Here is a 14,116-nt window from a genome sequence, read left to right on the forward strand (position 1 = left end):
CATTAATATTGGCAAGAATATACAAAACCTCAATGATTATGATGCCTAATTCATTTATTTCTGTTCAGTGCCCCTAAATTATCATTAAATATGGCTACAACCATTTTAAACAAACAAAATTATGTTTGATTTAAAGAAAAATTCTAATTTAACAAAGTTCAAGTATAAATCTTAACCCTTAAACGACTTCTATGTATCTTAGTATGTTTAGATGAGATCTGTTATGAAGTAACAGACAGCAGCTTAAACAGCAGATGAAAATTATATATATAGCCTGTGCATTTAAGAGGAGTTAAAATGAGCAGTAGAATAAGCAGTGATCAGCAAATATGTCTTCTCCATGATAGATCCAATCAAAGTGTCATTGTTGAGGTTAAAAATGACTTCACAGCTTTCACTGTAAAAAAAACCCTTTCCTATATCTTAAGAGAAAACCTACTTCCTTTGCCCTTTTATCCACTGGAAGGATCTTGTAATGAATAAAACATCAGAGAATTTACTGTATGGTCCCCTTGTATATTTATGCATAGTTATCATATCTTCCCCTAGGCACCTCCTCTCCAGCAGAAGCAATCCCAACTTGGCAAACCTGTCCTCATAACTTTCATACCTTTTATCTGTTTAGTTGCTCTTCTTTGGGCTTTCTCTATTTCATGAATATGCTTTTTAAGCAGTAAAGGGATTCTGGCATGATTTTATGGTGTATTTTTTAATTCTAAATTACACTGTTTACATAGCACGTAATTTACTCTACCTTTTAAAACGTTATTCTTGAACCAACCAATGTATTTTTTTAGTTGTAATATTGGTGTGTAGGCAGCCCTCTCAGCACATTGTGTCTGAGTCTGAGCTTTCCGAAAGAGCCACCAATACACAACAGAACTTTCAGATAAGTAAACATAGATCATTATGTTTTACAGCTGTAAAAATAGTAATCTGCAGGAGTCTGTTACCACCATAATACAGGAAAGGGCAGCAGAAATCAGGGTTAATAGTGAGAATGGAGTAATTGTTAAAGGACAATTAAAGCAACCTAGATATCCACACAACATGGGCTTTATACAGGGCTACCAGTGGGCCCTGGACAAAATTTTAATAATGGGTCTCCACTGTCCCAAGAAATTTGTGATAGAATAATCCTGATGAACGTAATTTTAGTAAGACAGGCAGTGAAGAAATGGTCTGCACTTACTGTAGAAGACAGGATCCCAGGTGTTACTGCCTTTAACCAACAGCCCTGGGGGTAGAAAAATTATGAAATGGTAATGCCATGAGAAAAAAAAGATTTTAAAAGAACCATAATTTAACCTTACCCTAAGGCCCCACAGAGCATTGGCTCTGCTGCTCTCAGCTCTCTTTTGACCCTGAGAGAAGCGAATCCACTCCTGTACCCCGCTCCATTCATCTGCACAGCATCCGCTCACTTGCAGTCATAGGTGGAGGGTGAATACTTTTACAAGTATTTTTTTTTTGTGTTGGATGAGGCTAAAGAGGTGCCATACATAGACTGACTTAAAGCTAGTGTGAGACTTAGTGGATTCGCTGCTGGTATAAAAATGAACCTCCCAGCTACCTCTTGAGGTTACCACTGGCTATTAGGGATACTGTGCAGAGGTGCAGGTGAAATTGCTTTTTTCACCCTAAAATATTTAGGTTGTAAAAGTATTCATACACGCACTTCTGTGAGGGGTTCTCCATCCAATTGTGTTTGTGATCAGTTAGCTTAAATGTGTTTAAGTTAGTTTTATAGAGAGAAAGACAGTGGGTACTGATGGCAGATATATAAGCCCTTGTACTATAACACTGGCACTGATGCACAACATTATTTTGTTTCCCAGCTATGCAGTCTCATGAGGGCTCCACTGTAACTAATTAGAAATTAACAAAACAATGACAAAAGTAAGAAAAAAGTAAGTGCAAAAAACAGCAACAGGAAAACAGCAAAATCTATAAAAGCACAATTAGCTTTTTCAGGGGGAATGAATTAATTTAGAACTGGAGCAAGGATGATAGGGATATTACAGATGCCAGATGACAAAAAAAAAATAATTTTAGCTAGTGATTCAGCCTAAGAACAACAACAACAAAAGCTCAGTAAGTAAGGATCTTACAACCTATAGATCCTTCTTACCAGTGTTTATTTCTGTGCCTTCAGTTTTTAAAGTCTGCCCAGCCCTGCCCACATCTGTGCCTTGATCAATTTTACTGTCTGTCAAGAGAGCGGTGCTTATTGGAGAAGCCACAAGAAGAAAGATCCAATAAAAGCACAGCTGATTACAGCAGCTTGTAGGAATGCAAGAAGATTTCCCAATGTTAAAGGTTCCAGAACAGTGCAGAGACAGAGTGAGTTTTTTTTTAAGGTACCAAGCAGGTTAGGGGAGGCTTAGCCTCCCCTAGCCTTACTGAAAATCTGCCTTTGCTTTCAGGCACACATAGTGGAGCAGATTGGAGGCCAGACCAAAAAGGTGAAAGCAGGCGTTTCTGATCCGCACTGCTGTGTGTGCCTACAAGCAAGTGGATGCTGTGCAGATCAATGGAGCAGCATACTGGGTGTATCCACTTATCTCAGGCTGAAAAAAACACCAGGCTGAGAGATGTGGAGCCAACACTTTGTGGGGCCTCCCCTAGCCTTACTGAAAATCTGCCTTTGCTTTCAGGCACACATAGTGGAGCAGATTGGAGGCCAGACCAAAAAGGTGAAAGCAGGCGTTTCTGATCCGCACTGCTGTGTGTGCCTACAAGCAAGTGGATGCTGTGCAGATCAATGGAGCAGCATACTGGGTGTATCCACTTATCTCAGGCTGAAAAAAACACCAGGCTGAGAGATGTGGAGCCAACACTTTGTGGGGCCTTACCCTAAGAGCAACATGTACAAGTTCTCAAAGCATTGATTTATTTGAGTTATTTTAGTAAAGGTAGCACAAATGCTAGTTGAATATCATTTTAATGAGCACAATTTTTGCTCATTTATATACTTGTACGTGCCATTGGTAAACAAGTCATTAACTGCCTCCATCTTGTGCTAACCAGGGTGCTGAACCTGTAAGCTTGAAATATATTTCATATTGAGCAATATAGTGTGTCAGAAGTGCTATTTTTTTACAAGAAGAAAGTAGACAAACACAGAAGAACCAGAAAGTATATTTCCCCTTATAAACACAAAATAGGACCATCAATACAAGCTTTTAGTTTGATAGCAGTGTCACTTTAACATCATAAGCCTACAGGTTTTGTTTTCTGCACACTTCATAGTGAATCAGGGTGAGCAATAAAAAAACGTTTATATTGTTTTGAAATATGAAGCATTAGTTGACTCATCGTAATTATTGTTAAAATCCTCCCCTGCAATTTTATCTAATTAGAATTAGTGTTGATAATGTGCATCAAACTGATGAGCTGTATGAATGCAGAGAAATAAGAGTGCATAGATTTTTGCATTAACTTATTGCTGCATTTTTCATCTCAGCAAACCAAGAAATATGTCCTTACTCATCTAAATTGTTCTGCTGAAAAGTTGAATTCATGGCAAGTTCAATACATTAGAATCTGAGAGACAGCAAAAAATGGGAAAAATGATGAGGCAAAGACTGAGCTATTGGTGTCTGCAGGAAAAATAAGGTAAAATATTTCTCTTGAAACTTAAAACTGCTTCTAGAAATGTATTTTGCTAAAGCTGTATATAAGGATGTTTAGTGCAGGAACTCCTAAGAGTAGTTTTTTCAGCTTACTATAACTTGCCCTAAAACTGTTCTGCTGCGCCCTCTATTTTATCCAAAGAAGTTCAACAAAAACAAAATTATAGATGCAAGGAAATACATCATTTTGCTGACCAAAAACGTATTTACAAATACAAGAGAATCCAACCATAAGAATACTGCTTACCAGCACTTTGGCAATCATCTTGCTGTTACACTGAATTACTGTGCGATTCCAGCTTCATTATATTTTACTGTGATCAAACACCAAAAGGGAGGACATAGTTGGGCTAGCGAAAACTGCACTAACAAAGCTCTGGAGCCACATTTACACAGATTAGTCTGGGTATGTACACCCAAGAATTTGTATGTCAACCTTTTAGTATTTTTAGACTTTGGTCTCACAATTAGTTTTAAATAACTGTCAAGAAGACATCTCAAGATACAGTAACATTCTGGTAATTAAACAGATTTAAAACTGAACTAAATCCCTTATGGCTTATTTACAATCGCCTATGTCATTCAATGATATCATGTGGGAGTATCAATGGTCAGGGCTGGACATTCAATGCATTTTATATATATATACACCACCATCTGGTCACCAGATATCCATGAATGAAGACCAAAATGAATTCATTGCTCCTGAGGAAGCGTGCCGTGCAGCACGCAAAACACATCAAGCTTTTTTGGTCTTGTTACACTATCCCGTGTTTCTTTTTGTATTATATGCTATTGAGGATCCTAGCTCTACCTTCAATCAAAGTTCTACCTTATCTATTTTGGTCCTCATTCATTGATTTCTGGTGAGCATATATATCACTAGCACTAGTGGGTGTGGATTTACCATGCATACATCACACTATTGTCAAGTTTGCCTTTACCATCTGCACTATATGTGTTTTATTTTTGTGTTTTTTATGCGCTTCCATCAGTGCATCCTTCCCTACTCTGCCTGCCTTGGACTACACTACCTGTGTGTGCCATACTCTGCCTGTACTGTGCTGCCTGTGTTTGCCATACTCTGCAAAGCCAAATATGGGCACTTAAGTCATATATTTGTAGGATGGTAGGTGCAGGGTGCCCTCTCTTTTCTCCTTATTTTGTGTGCCAAACTCTGCTTGCACTATGCTGCCTGTGCATGCCATACTCTGCCTGCCCTATGCTGCCTGTGTGACCTACTATGCCTGGCCTGCTCTACCCTGCCTGTGTGTACCCTATTCTGCCTGGCCTGCTGTAACTTGCCTGTGTGTGCCATACTCTCCCTGCCCTGCTCTACCCTACCTGTGTGTGGTATGCTCTGCCAGTCCTATGCTGCCTGTGTGTGCCATACTCTGCATACCCTATGCTGCCTGTGTGTGCCATACTCTGCCTGTCCTATGTTGCCTGTGGGAGGTCTCTAAGGTGTTTAATTATGTGCTGGGGGTTGCTGTGCTATCTCTATTAACCCATGCCTGGACCTATCAAGCTTAGAAACAAACTCAGTTTAGCATGGACAACTGCCCATCTCTTTGCTGCATAGATTGATGTTTTCAAGGGAATACTGTATTATCAGTAGGCTCAAACCCATACGTTGTGGACAGTTGCATCAGCTTTCAAAAATCTGCAAAAGTATGGTCATAATATAGGGATCCATAGGGTTAACAGTCCCTATGGATGGAAATCCCCTACAAGTGCTATTCCCCTTGACGCTAGACAGAAGCATTTGTATTTTTTATCTTTGTCATTGGCATATAGAGTTAGTGACTAATTTCTGTCACATTTTAATATAGTGATTGGAAAGGGGTGGTTTTTCCTCCTTGGCCTCCTTCATTTGACCCAGCTGGATCTATCTGGGAGCCTGGTGTCAACAAGGCCCATAGTTACCCATATTCTATCATAACTAGCTGGAAACAGAATGTTAACAGTAGAATTCAGCTAGTAGCTCAAACCCTGTTAAATCTGATGAAAGTGTGCATGAGACCAATATCACAGTAACTAATGGTAAAAAAAAGTTGCTTAATTAAAAATCCGTCTTCTTGATCTAAAGGAAGCAAAAGAGAAAGAGTTACAAGACAACAGTGCAAATGTTTATTTATTGGGGCATGGTCCATACCTGACAGCCTGCCTGAATAATATCCATTAACGTTTACAAATGTAAGGCCATTTGACCTAGCAACAAGATAGTACATTAAATTCCAAACCGGGCATAGGGAAATGCACACTTGCATGGGTTCAGGCAATGGGCATTTTCTCCATTGCCATCCAGTGGCAGGGTAGACCAGTTAGGTCAACAGGCCTAATTATTCATTTATATTCTTACATTGGATCCAGAGGGAAAAGGTCGCCTATACACGCATATCAAGTTTAGTATCAGATACAGATACAATGAAACAAAACATATAAGAAAACAGATTAATTTTAAATGTTTTCACAATGTTGCTGTCTAAATTATACATACTACAGTTATGGGACCTATAATTTAGAATGCTCAGGACCTGGGGTTATAAGGAGTCTTTCAATAAAATGGATCTCCTAAAAAATAATTGAATTGTTAAATATAACCAATAGAATTGTTTTGTCTCCAACAAATATTAATTATATCTTAGATGGGATCAAGTACAAAATACTGTTTTATTATTATAGATCAGTGCTGTCCAACTGGCGGCCCGCGGGCCGCATGCGGCCCCCGACCCCCCTCTGTGTGGCCCCCCACCTGTCTGGCTGCTTTGATGGCTTACCTTTGAGTAAGCATTAAATGGTATCAGTACTGAGATTAACTGGCCCCCTGCATGGTTCTCACCTCAGATTCAGGCTGTAATCCCCCTGTATTGTTTAAAAATGTAATCCCCTGTGTTGTTCACACCTTTTAATACCTGCATTGTTCACCCCCTGCAGTGTTCACACCTCAGGCTCAGGCTGTAATCACTCCCATTGTTCACTTCTTCACACCTCAGACATAGGTACTGTAGGCAGAGTATGGCACATACAGCCATCATAGGGCAGGTAGAGTATGGCACATACAGCCAGCATAGGGCAGGTAGAGTATGGCACACACAGGCAGCATAGGTCAGGGAGGGTATGGCACACACAGGAAGGGTAGGGCAGGCAGTGTATGGCACACACAGTCAGGGTAGGGCAGGCAGAGTATGGCACACACAGGCAGCATAGGGCAGGCAGAGTATGGCACATACAGCCAGCATAGGGCAGGTAGAGTATGGCACACACAGTCAGGGTAGGGCAGGCAAAGTATGACACTCTGCCTGTGTGTGCCATACTCTGCCTTCCCTATGCTGCCTTTGTGTGCCATACTCTGCTTGCCCTATGCTGCTTGTGGGAGGTGAACCTGGCAGGGGTTTGTTGTGGGAGTTTGTTAGCAGTTGGAAATAGCCATTAAATGGTCCCTAAGGTGTGTAATTATGTACTGGGGGTTGCTCTGCTATCCACAGTGGAGGAGGAGGCATATGGAATTTAAGGGTATATCTTAATATGACATAATTCTTTCACATATGAATGATGGTTGATATCCCCACTGTAAGGACCAAGCATTTGGGATTTTGCTGTGCTACCACCATTGTGATAAAATACGTGTGGTTTGAAGTGGGTGTGGTTTCAAAAAGGGGAGTGGTCAAAACTGGCTTCCATTAGCGGCCCTCCACCATGAATGCTAGAGAAATTCCGGCCCTCGGCACCGTAGAAGTTGGACAGCACTGTTATAGATTATTATATAGAGAAATCATTTTTTTTTTTTTTTTTGTAAGTCTTTATTTTTCATTTTCAAAATGTAAGGGGTAAGGGGAGTAGAGAAACGAAAAGGGGGGGTAAGGAAGGGGGGCACAGATCAATAAACATTGGTAAGAGGTATAATGTATAATGATCTCTTATACAGATTTTTGTTCAGTCATGATGATCATAACAGACATAACATATCTTGTTAATGGAAATATCCATTATGCCTGTAAAGTGATAGGGGAAATAATTTGAATTATTTGATTATAATGGAGTCTTAGGTAGATGGCCTCCCTGTATCTTTCTGGGTAAGGGGTTTCTGGATAACACATCCCATACCTGTAATAAAATGGGGGTTAATGTGAACCACATCCTTCAATAAGAGTTGAAACTTGAATATTCTACAACTGGTTTAATTATTGGAGGAATGCTGAATTTAAATAAATAAATTGAAAGTGTTTTTAAAAAACAAATCTGATATCAAAGAGCTGTTCAGGGTGTTTTCGTCAGTATCCTAAATCTTTGCCTAGCAAATGTAACATAAGCCTGCAAATTTGTATGCTAGACAGCTATTCAGGTCACAACACGGGCAGGCCCGAATAAGTGCTCAATATAAGTAAGCAAACAATGCTGGTAATTGAGATCACACCTTATTTCTCTCAAAGAAATGCTGAACAAATGTAATCTATACAAACTTCAAAAACCATGCTTTTGATAAATGATCTTAGATTTTGCTGCCTTAGCACACTCTTTTTAGCCAATACAGTCGTGTACTTTAAACACATTGGGGCACATTTACTAATCCACGAACGTCCGAAAAGTGTCCGAATGCGTTTTTTTCGTAATGATCGGTATTTTGCGACTTTTTCGAGCGTTCAATACGAAAAAGTCACGACAATTTGCGAAAGTCGTAATGGCTATGAAAAAGTCGCGACAATTCACGAAAGTCATAATGGCTATGAAAAAGTCGCGACAATTCACGAAATTTGCAATGGCTATGAAAAAGTCGTGACAATTCGCGCAAGTCGTAACGGCTACGAAAAAGTCGCAAAAAATACGAAAAAGTCGCAAAATGTTCGTTTTCCAATCCGAATTTTTCCCATTCGGATTCGGATTCGTGGATTAGTAAATCAGCCCCATTGTGTGCCTTAATATTTTAAGGCCAGTGAAACATGAGGAGATTAGTTGCCAATAAGTCGCCGAAGTGATATGTATGTGTAAATCGCCTTTAGGAAACCATTCAGAGGAGATCAGTCACCACTGCCATAAGAGCTAATGACTAAACATACCTTGAGCTACTAACAGGCAAATTTCATTTAGACAAAAAGTGTGAACTGAGTGGAGGTGTGTCTTTTATTAACCTAAATTACTGTCACTATATTCCTTTTGTCCTGCATAATACTGTCACACTGGCTGAAAACAATGTAGATTAATACAGCTAGGATACCAAATATCTTATTTAAGAAGCCTTAACTTCTAAATGTAAAGAACAGAACATAAATAAATAATTAAAACTTTTGGTGAGTTACTGTTGCTTTTCTAACTAATTTACTGTGAGTTGTGTATTATTATATATGGTAGATAATTTTTTAGCATAAATCAAATAAGAATATATATATATATATATATATATATATAAAACTTTATTTGTAAGTGCTACTAGGATATGCAGCACTGTACAGAAAAAATATACACAATTATAAATTGTAGGTAAGAATAAATATATAGAGAGTGCCATGTGTTAAGAAACACAGTGGGGAGGAAGTGGGTGGATAAAATACAGACAAATGAAGGGTTGCCACCTAGCCAGTATTTTACCAGCATAGCCAGTTAAAATGATGCTTGAGGCCAATGTTATTAATAGGGAAAATGCATAAAAATATAGGAAGGTTGGTACTTTTTTGCAGAAAACACATGACACATGACTGATTCTATCTGGAGTGGAATTTTTAACATAGTCTGTAAAACTTTATCCATCAGTGGATATACATATTTGCCATGTATTTCCAAAACTCTTTAAGCCTCTCGTGACTGGGCTTATCATGTGATAATAGCCAGAAGATATTCAGGGAACTGTAAATGCAGCAGTATAAATGGTACTGTTTTATATATATATATATATATATATATATATATATATATATATATATATATATATATATATATATATTGTTTTTGTGTTCACTGTTGGTCTCCATGCCTGTGGGTATATGGAGAAAGCATATCAGGTATGGGATCCCTTATCCGGAAACCCCTTATCCAGAAAGCCTTGAATTATGGAAATGCTATCTCCCATACAATTAATTTTAAGAACATAATTTTTTTTAATGTTATTTCATTTTTCTCTGTGATAATAAAACAGTAACGTGCCCTTGATCCTAACTTAGCTGCATTGATCCATATTGATGGATATTTTTTATTTTTAGAACACTTGAGGTATGGAGAGTTAAATTACAGAAAGACCCTTTATCCAGAAAACCCTAGATTCCAAGAAGTAAAGATAATTGATGGAAACTACAGGAGTATCTTGCATCCGCCAGTGCAGCAAGCAAAATGTAAAGTCAAGCAGAAACACCATTTTTTTCCCCACCATGCAGCATTGTTTGGTAATGCCATTGGTGGATATCTCGATAATACTTCATATACGAATACAACTTATAAAACTTTAACAAAATATATAATGATGCAGTAATTTCTGTTTGTGAATTGCTAGTGTCCCTGAGACTTACATATTGAGCTGCACTTTAGGGAACTTCCAAAAATCTCAACATGGCATGTCTGTAATCGATATTTTAACACTTTTGAAGTCTAGTGTCTATTACCAAAACACCTAGGCTGATTTACAGCTGAGAAATATAAATATCAGTTACAATTTTTACATTTCTAAAGGATTGTGTTCCCCTCTTCCATGTTTTGATTACATTATAAGTGTCATGGTGACAGAGGAACTGCACAGCCTTAGCCCTAAAATACTACAGCTATAAAAGCACTGAATCTTTTTCAATCATTTTTTTTTATCTTAACTGGTAAATAAAGCCAAATGCATAAAGTTCATGTCTTCTGGCCTAATGTTTCATCTGTTTAAGATCTACGGAAATGTCTGCTTATATTGACCCTGAGCATTAAAAATCAGCTATATGTATCTTAAGATGATTAAAGCAATGCTGACTCCCTGTGTTCAGTAAGTGTATTGCAGTGCTATTTATGTTACTATTATCATTGCATAATTATCCCCCTTTATAATAATTAATCATATTAGTATATTTCTTACATTGTAAAATTGTGTATCTTATCTGTCCTGTTATCCTAGCTAAATTTGAACTTCTCAGTAGCAGTAAATCAAAAAAGAACTGTATAGGAAACATTTAGGTAGATTACACTTTGTAGACCTTCCCCCTTCATTATAGCAACATGTAAATATGATTGGATAGATGTTGTGTAACCATGGCGATATATATATAGTAAGTGCTACTAGGATATGCAGCACTGTACAGAAAAAATATACACAATAATAAATTGTAGGTAAATAAATATACAGAGATTAAGTGCCATGTGTTAAGAAACACAGTAGTGTTATCATGTAACTAGTGATAAGTGAATTTTTTCACCAGGGATGGATTGATAGCAAAATTCTGCATTTTGTCACTGGTGAATTGTTTTGTGAAACTTTAGCAAAATTTTGCCACAAAAATTTGCAGTTGCATCAAAATATGTGCAGAATGGCAAATGGGTGATGTAAACATTCAGAGGCTATGCTATACATGAATACCCAGTGCTGGTTTGACAAGCGGTAGAAGTAACCACAAGCCACCTGCGTGGAGTTCCTATTATTGAACTGTGATCATTATCAAACACTGCCAATTAATTAATAATGAAATCTTTTAAGCACATTGACTAATAAGAGTCAAACAATGGTGTTATACAGCAGGAAAACATTTTAGTGCAGAAGAACTGTCTGATTTCCACAACAGATCTACTTATGTGTATGTCTATGCTTGTTCACTGCGGGCTCAATATGTATTATGAACATATGAACCTACTGTGTTCAAGTAATGTATTCAGTTGTGTAAGACATTAGTATTAAATAGTTACAAACAAATCAAAGGTTAATCCAGTACATTATCGGTCATAACACGTAGGTCGAGAAATGTTGGCAATAGAGGAAACCATAGAGTAAATGAGTAGGCCCACAGAAAAAGGACATAATGAAACAAATACTGTCACATAATAATATCCAAAAGTTATTAATACGGAGCATATGAAATCAGTTATGTTTACAAGGGCTGATAGTGTTCATTCTATGTATTCATTTGAGTTCTAATTGCAATAGATGTTCTCATCTGCCACCTCTCGGAAGGGAGAGGGACACTGTCAATTACTATACCAATCAGGCTCACAAGAGAATGTGTGTTAAAAAATGGGAGGCCACAGGGCTAGCTGCTTTGTCTGAAGCTAATTCTATATCCATAGGAGTATCCCATTTTATTACAATGATACTGTTATAGAGTCAAAGTATAGACTTTTATTTAAGGTGTACAGTACTTAACTATAGTTGTAGAGTTTATGTTGCTTACCTATCATGAACTGCTTTTTTTTTTTACACTATATAAGTGTTTTTGCCTAGAAAAAGCCCCTTCACTTGTGCATGCCTCTGCACTGACAGACATTGCATTTTGCTGACACACAGAGCAGATTTTGGCATGGAAACATGAGTATACATTTTCGCACTGAAATTTGCTTTATGCTTGGTTTATACTTAGGGGCACATTTACTAACCCACAAACGGGCCGAATGCGTCCGATTGCGTTTTTTTCGTAATGATCGGTATTTTGCGATTTTTTCGGAAAATTGACGCGACTTTTTCGTTACTAATGCGATTTGTGCGAAAAAACGCAAGTTTTTCGTAGCCATTCTGAAAGTTGCGCAAAATCTGTCGATTTTTCGTAGCGTTAAAACTTGCGCGAAAAGTCGCACCTTTTAAGTTTTAATGCTATGAAAAAGGCGCAACTTTTCGCGCAAGTTTTAACGCTACGAAAAAATCGCCAGATTTTGCGCAACTTTCGGAATGGCTACGAAAAACTCGCGTTTTTTCGCGCAAATCGTATTGGTAACGGAAAAGTCGCGACAATTTCCGAAAAGTCGTAAAGACGCCGAAAAAAATCGCAAAAAATACGAAAAAGTCGCAAAATGTTCGTTTTCAAATCGGAATTTTTCCAATTCGGTTCAGATTCGTGTCTTAGTAAATGTGCCCCTTAGAGTGAGAAACAACCCAGCATGGCACTAGCCTTTACACTTTGAAAATGTGTTGAAATAATCGCTTTAAAGGAACAGTAACACCAAAAAATGAAAGAGCTTTAAAGTAATGATAATATTATGCACTGTTGCCCTGCACTGGTAAAACTGGTGTGTTTGCTACAGTAACACTACTATAATTTATATAATAAGCTGCTGTGTAGCCCTGGGGGCAGCCATTCAAGCTGGATAAAAGGAGAAAAGGCACAGGTTACATAGCAGATAACAGATAAGCTCTGTAGAGTACAATAGTGTTTTATCTGTTATCTGCTATGTGCCTGTGCCTTTTCTCCTTTGAATGGCTGCCTCCATGGCTACATAGCAGCTTATTTATATAAATTATAGTAGACTTTATGAAGTAAACACACAACTTTTACCAGTGCAGGGCAGCAGCACATTATATTTTAGTTACTTTTATACACTTTCATTTTTTGGTGTTACTGTTCCTTTAAGATAGGATTATGGTTCTTGCCATGAATACCTTTTGCATGAATATTTTGCATTTGGTTCTTTGAGGGAACTGTAATAAAAGTCAGTAATGGGAAAATTATTCACAATGCGAAAATTGATGCCTCTGTGTGAACAAATTTGCCTTTGCGTAGATTTTATGTAGGCTTTACGAACATGGAAACTGTTTAGTGACCACTTCCGACAGTGGAAGAAAGTTCACAAATTCTATTATTTGCGACAGTGCTAGGTGTATGTAATAAAACTTCTTTAAGGAAAAAGTTGTTACATTTGCTCCATAAGACTACGCCACCTTCAAGCATGGCTTAAAAAGTTTGCAATACACAATTAAAATTCGTAAGCAATAAGTCAAATGAACAATATTACATTGCGAAATGCAAATTTTTATTCTAATTTGTGTGCATTTTTTCCGTTTACAACTTTTAATACATTCCATTTGTACTTACACTTTGCATCTTAGTACAGTCATAGAAGTGTTCACCCCCAAGCTCAGTATGAGTTTTCAGACTAAATCCTTACATATGAAAAAACACATTCTAAAATACTAATCTATGGTTCATTTAAAGGCAGGCCACTCCAGAAAGACAGGAGTGGGAGGAGCATCATTCACTTAGCTGTGCAGGTCACATGGGTGCGTGAAAATGTTATAGCCCTCTTACTTTGCCTTTATTTAATTCTAATTGACCAACTGATGTAGCAGCAAAATTATTGCTGTAATAGGAACATGAAGTATAATGTAACTATGCCTGAATGCATGTGAAATAAAGGACATATGATAAAGAAAGGAAACAACAAGCTTATAGTTAAGCTTTGAAGTTGCCAATAAACTTTCTGGTTGCGTGTGAAACTATGGTTCACCCATGACCCCACTCATTGGGCACCCTGCTCCCCCAACAGCAGCAGGGTTTGCCCCTGCAGTGGTTATACCACTAGCTGATTCACGGCTGAAACTC

The sequence above is a fragment of the Xenopus tropicalis genome, chromosome 1, assembly GCF_000004195.4.
Source record: "Xenopus tropicalis strain Nigerian chromosome 1, UCB_Xtro_10.0, whole genome shotgun sequence".
NCBI lineage: Eukaryota > Metazoa > Chordata > Amphibia > Anura > Pipidae > Xenopus > Xenopus tropicalis.